Genomic DNA, 5,803 nt, shown 5'->3' with positions numbered 1-5,803 from the left:
TGAGAGGCAGGTGAAGGTTAACTCATTGATATTTTCATGAGAGAATTTAACTTGTGACATTTTCCAGTTCTACTTGGAGAATATTTTTTTTGTTAAATATATTACAGGGTAATAATTTGGTTCATGCTACATATAGAAGTTTCTAACGAAGCCAAAGAAATAGTATAATCTGGGCCTTGGCAATAGACAGCCAGAGAAGCAAAGGGAGTTTAGGAGGAAGGGGGACTATAAATCAGTCCCAAGCAGTGGTGTTTCCCACAAAGCCTCTTTTATTCTTCTATTCTGGAGCTACATGGCACCCCACGCTTCTTCCTGGGAAAGACCAGGCCTTCCTGTAGTCTAACAATTGCCCAGCGTCACAGCCCAGTCAAGAGATGGGCCCTTCTTTTGGAAAATGAACTTTATCCTAAACTCTGTCCCAGCTTGTCAGTTAACCCACCAGCCTTCACTTAATCTGACACAAAGATGAGATTTAGAGTGTCTTCCTACAGTATCTTTCCCTAGTTATTATCTCTGCAACTCATATATAAGCCCATTAAGTACTGTAGTCTTATTTCCTGCCCCTTTTTATAATCAAAATCACCTTGTTCAATGTCAGTCACAATAAATATTTCTGGATTAGCAGATTGTGTACTCAATAATCTCTCCAGGTAATCCGACCCTAAAGCCATAGGTGGTGTTAAACTACTAGTGCAGACAAGAGATATTCGGGGATTTTCAAGAGGCGTCCTGTAGAACACCCACTTTGTCGTCACCTGTTTTCATGTGGCATGTCAGCATCATGGATATGACTTAATTAGACAAGGCTGGAGGTTTTGACCTGAAATTAATTGTCGACTAAGTAATTTTGAAGAAAAGTCTCACTGGAAGAAAGATAGTTTAATGTCCACACTTTTTCTCTATTCCTCTAGAAAAGTATGCAAAGATCTAGTCTTCATTTTGGGCAGGATTTCTCAACTTCAGTACTATTCACATTGAAGGCCAGACAATTCTCTGTTGTGAATGGCTGTCCTGTGAATTATAAAAAGTTTAGCAGCTAAAGTTGCTAGAGTTACCAAATTAAAATACAGAATTCCCAGTTAAATTTGAATTTCAGATAAACATAAATAAGCTTTTATAGTATAGGTATGTCCTGTGCAGTATTAGCAGTATCCCCGACCTGTACCCACTAAATGCTGATAGCATGCTCGCCCACCCCCAGCTGTGACAACCATCAAGTCACCACACATTAACAAATGTCCTCACAGAAAGCAAAACTGTCCCTGTTGAAAACCACTGCTTCCGGGCTACACATCAGAAAGCTACAAGCATGAACATCTTTATCTTCACTTCCAGAAGAAATAACTTTCTCCAATGAAGTATCCATGAGCTTGCCAGATGAAGAACTCTTCTACAAATCTTGCTGAAGCCATTTTGAAAAAGTTTTTTATTGTTTTTAATGTCTCCCAGGATAAATTCTCTTTAGATTTCTGTACCAGGTAAATTATTGTCTCTATTTCAGAATTAGCAGGCTCATTTCAATCAGTGAATATAAATTATGAAAGCTGTCATATTTTTGTTTTTTCCTTAACTACTAAGAAGCTTAAAGATAAATTTAGTGCTCAGTAGCAGAACCATCTAAGCTCATGGGACTAGCAGTATTTTTTTAAACAAACACATACAGTGGCTCTTATATGCTGCATATATTTTAAATTATTGTTTAAGTATTTAAGTATTAAATGTTTAATTAAATATTTAAATATTAAATAAAAACATTATTTAAGTATTAAATGTTTAAATTCATTCTGTTACTACAACAACCCTATGGTTAAGTCCTATTATTATCCTTTTTGTTTGCCTGCATAAAAGCAACTTTATTAATGTCCTGCAGCAGTGTACATTAGTAATTGTAACCATGTATTACAATTCTCATTTCATGTCATAAAGAGACTTATTTGTTTTCTTCATGATACATTATGTTTTACTGAGTTTGTCCCTCCCAAGATTTTTCTGGGAACATTCCTTCTCCAGGGACTGCTTCCTAAGATGTCCAGTTTGCTTTTCGTCTTTGGTCTTTTAAAAGCAGTCAAGCTGTCTGAACTGCACCCTCTTAACAGGTTGAGCCAAATTCCTTTCTTTCAAACCCTAACACTGACACCACTAGGAGAATGGGCATCTCAGCTTGGTCAGAGCTTTACTAACAACTTAATATGGGATTCTCTTTAGTTATGGGATTTTACTTTTAAGCATATAAAAATATAGCAAGAAGTAGGCTCCTACATTCTAAAAGCATTTTTAATCAACTTAAACACAATTGTGTCCTTAGAAAATTCACCACCTGGACTGGTTCACAGTCTGCCCATTTCCCCATGGAATCTAACATCAGTATTGTATTTAGCAAATGCATTTGAGTGACAAACAGTGGCTGATCTTCAGGAGCCCCCAGGGCTGGGGGCAGCAGGGTGGGACAGACATAAATGCTTTCCATGGCTTTGAACATGCTGAGGGCCTGCACCGGGATTAAGTGCTTCTTCTGAGATGAATCTTCTTCTGTTTAATCTTGGTCTGTGTCTCATCTGTTTGCCTCTCTTCACCAAGGGCTTTTTCTCTGGTGCCTTCATCTTCCATAACACAGCAGGAAGGTTGAGGGAAGCCATATCCTGTGACTTTTGATATTTGGTAAAGGTAACATAGGATGCCTTCACCATCTGCACCATGGCATTCACCAAGTTCTTGGCTGCCTGGATCAGGAACATGGCATTGTCCATCCTGGAGACAATAAGCTACCCACTAAGATTCTGCACCTCAGCCTTGACCTTGCTGCAGATGTTAAGCTGGTGCAGTAGAGGGTGATGTGTTGCAAGGTAGGCCAGCAGGTCCTGCTTGCAGGCTGAGTTGGGGAAGTGGTCTACGATGGTGCAGCCAAGCTTGTCCATCCTGGATCCTGCCCCGGCAATTTTCTTGGCAGTACTGTTGACATCTGATATACTTTTGAGTAGTCCTTTACCTCGGGTAAAGCCAGTCATCTCCATCATAATCATGCACAACTGCTTGGCCTGCACAATGATGTCATTGCCACTGTCATCCCATTTGGACACTTTAGCATCTAGCTTGCTCTTTTCTTCCTGGCTCTGGCCACCTGTTCTACAATCTTTGCTTTTTGCTACACGGGAAGCTGAGCCATGATCGCCTGGGCACTCTGGCCAGCTATTAGCTGATTATCTTCTGTCTGGATGCTCATCCTAATTCCGACATCAAAATCTTTTATCTCAAAGTCACAATCATCCAACTTCTCAGGGGTCCTTATCATCAGCACTGCTTTCCTAATGTCCCGGATGCCACCGTATACCAGGCAGGAGGCATGGATAAACTCATTCTCATCCATCAGCTGGGCAGGTCCAAGCTGAGGGCTTTCACAGCTGCTTCTACTTGCTCAGTAAAACATAGCATGACTGTGTTGGAGAGCAGCTTAATGGCTTCCAGAACCTTCTTTGTGTAGACTCTTGGCTCATAGTTGTTCATCTCTGACGTGACTACATGAATGACCCAGGCTGCCTGGCCTTGAATTGCACCGGCTGTGCGGTTCAGGCCATTCACATCCTCCTCTTGGAGAGCAATGACACATTTGTTCACATATTCCAAAATGTGATTATCTGGGACAGCCAAGAAAGCAGGCTTCTAACTGGCTTGCAGACATTTGAATAAGCTTCTCCATTATTTGAGATGGAACAGGCCAAGTTGGCAACCTCAATCAATTTGTTGGCATGTTCACAGAAAACCTGCATTGTTCTTAACTTCTTTCTCATTTCCATTCTTAGCAGCTTCAATCAATACCAAAAGTGGAACACTGGAAATTCCAGGAAATTCCAGTGGAACACTGGAAATTCCTGGAAATTCCAGGAAATTCCAGTGGAACACTGGAAATTCCAGGAAAGAATCTGAAACATGTTCCATGACAGCTTTGCAGAGCTATCTCTGCAAGTCCCTGGTCTTCTTGGTCATTTTATCGATTGCAGAATTGAGTGCATCCCTTCTTTCTTTACATCCAGCATTGCCCACATACTTTGAGAGCAGGTCCTGCAGGGCCTGGAGGACAGCATTACACTCTGTCACAATTTGCTGACAATGGTCATCAAGCATGCAGGATGAGTCAGCAATCAAGGCAGCCGGCTAATGATGCTTTCTAAATGCTCCTCCAGGGAAGGCCTAAAGCGCTCCTTGCTGAAGCTCAAGGGGTCCACAATGATTTGTTTATCAAAGTTATTGAGTGCATATGCCAGTTCTCCTCCTCCTCCACCCTAGTGCTGGGAGGCATCATCTGAGGCAGTGGCCTGGGCTGCATTGGAAATACCTGTGACCACCTGCTGTAGCTGCTTGTATATCAGGTCCCTGTTGGCATTATAGGCTGTGACATCAGGGTGCTGTAGGCATGCCTGGGGTATGGTATAGAGGATTGGAACATTCTTTTGCAGGATTCCTCTAGCTGCAGCCATCTGATCATGATGGCCAACATCTTTCAGTTCCTGTTGTCTTTTGGCTGCCATAATGTTCAGCTTATTCACTTCAGGTTTTAGGGCTTTGTATTGTATTCCTAAGTCTTGTTCATTGCCAGCATTCCTCAACTTCTAGATACCATCTTCCACAACTTTCAGCTGAACAAGTAATTTGTAGACACTTGCCATATCAGCCAAAATCAGCAACCAGGTATCAGCAGAGAGCAAAGCTCGAGCTGCTGGAACCATGTTTCCTCACTTCACAGAAGAGCAGGGATCATCTGTGAACTCTCCAGCCGCAGTCTTCATCAAATCACCTTGTTTCCTAACATCTTCTATAGCAGCCACAGGCTCCTCCTTGAGAAACTGGCTCTCCATTGCAATTTTAATCTCCTTCTCCAAGAAATTCCCAGTTGCTTGTTCAAGAACCACAGCCAAAACAAGGGCAATCTTAGAACAACCTCCCTTTTTATTAATGGGCCCCTTACTACTGGTATTTACTGGGGTTGTAACCTGTGTAACAAAAGGCTACAACAGTCTCTCAACTGTCAGAGTCCTGATCTCTAGACTTTTGGGGTCCCACTTGAAGTTTATGTTGCCTGCGTGGACAGCAGTCATTGCTGCAGCTAGCAGGGCGAGCGCTGGATTCCAGAGGCCTGAAGCTGATGGCTGCTGCTTTTTTTTCTCCCTTTTAAAGATAAGGAAACTGAGGTACTTTGTTGTCATTGCTATTGCTATGAATTATTTTCTTTTTCACCACCATCCTTATTTTATATGTAAGCCTCATCAGATTCCATCTGGAAGTTGATTGGGTATAAGTTAACATATCACATACCTATTTCAGGTCCTCTCAGTCTCACCTGTCTCTTGTTCCAACTGCCACCTTGACACCTAGCTCCAATTATTTCTGCCAGGCACCTCCTCCCAGAGCCCAGCCTCATACCATGCCATGAGCCTCAATCATCCCATCCTAGGATTCCCTGTTAACTTTCAGGGTGTGGGAAGCAAAGGGCCCTGCCTCAGGCCCCAGAATTGCACAACTCATAATCACAGGGGAGTTAACACCACATGGTCAAAATGCTCCCAAATGGAAGATGAAAACTGATAGATAGATTTTCTTTTTCTTTTTTTTTAAATTCCAGACTTGGGATGCAGTTTTTCAAAGTCCTGGTCCTGTAGGATAGAGCAATCAGAAGTATTTAATCGTGACCACCTCTGTTATGCCTGCTTGAATTTCTCTCTCTCCTTCCTTGCCTGACTTCCCTCTCACTTCTGCTCCATGGGATCACACTCCCTGTCACAGTAGTAGCAACACAGCATTGTCAGGCTCT

At 42.2% G+C, this 5,803-nt stretch overlaps 1 pseudogene; it reads right to left on the bottom strand.

The window, feature by feature from the left end:
- Nucleotides 1–2,278: 2,278 nt before the first annotated feature.
- On the bottom strand, nt 2,279–5,577 carry LOC100397092 (catenin alpha-1 pseudogene; annotated as a pseudogene).
- Nucleotides 5,578–5,803: the final 226 nt, after the last annotated feature.

Source organism: Callithrix jacchus, chromosome 2, assembly GCF_049354715.1.
Source record: "Callithrix jacchus isolate 240 chromosome 2, calJac240_pri, whole genome shotgun sequence".
Lineage (NCBI taxonomy): Eukaryota > Metazoa > Chordata > Mammalia > Primates > Cebidae > Callithrix > Callithrix jacchus.
This window is presented reverse-complemented; position numbering and strand designations above follow the sequence as displayed.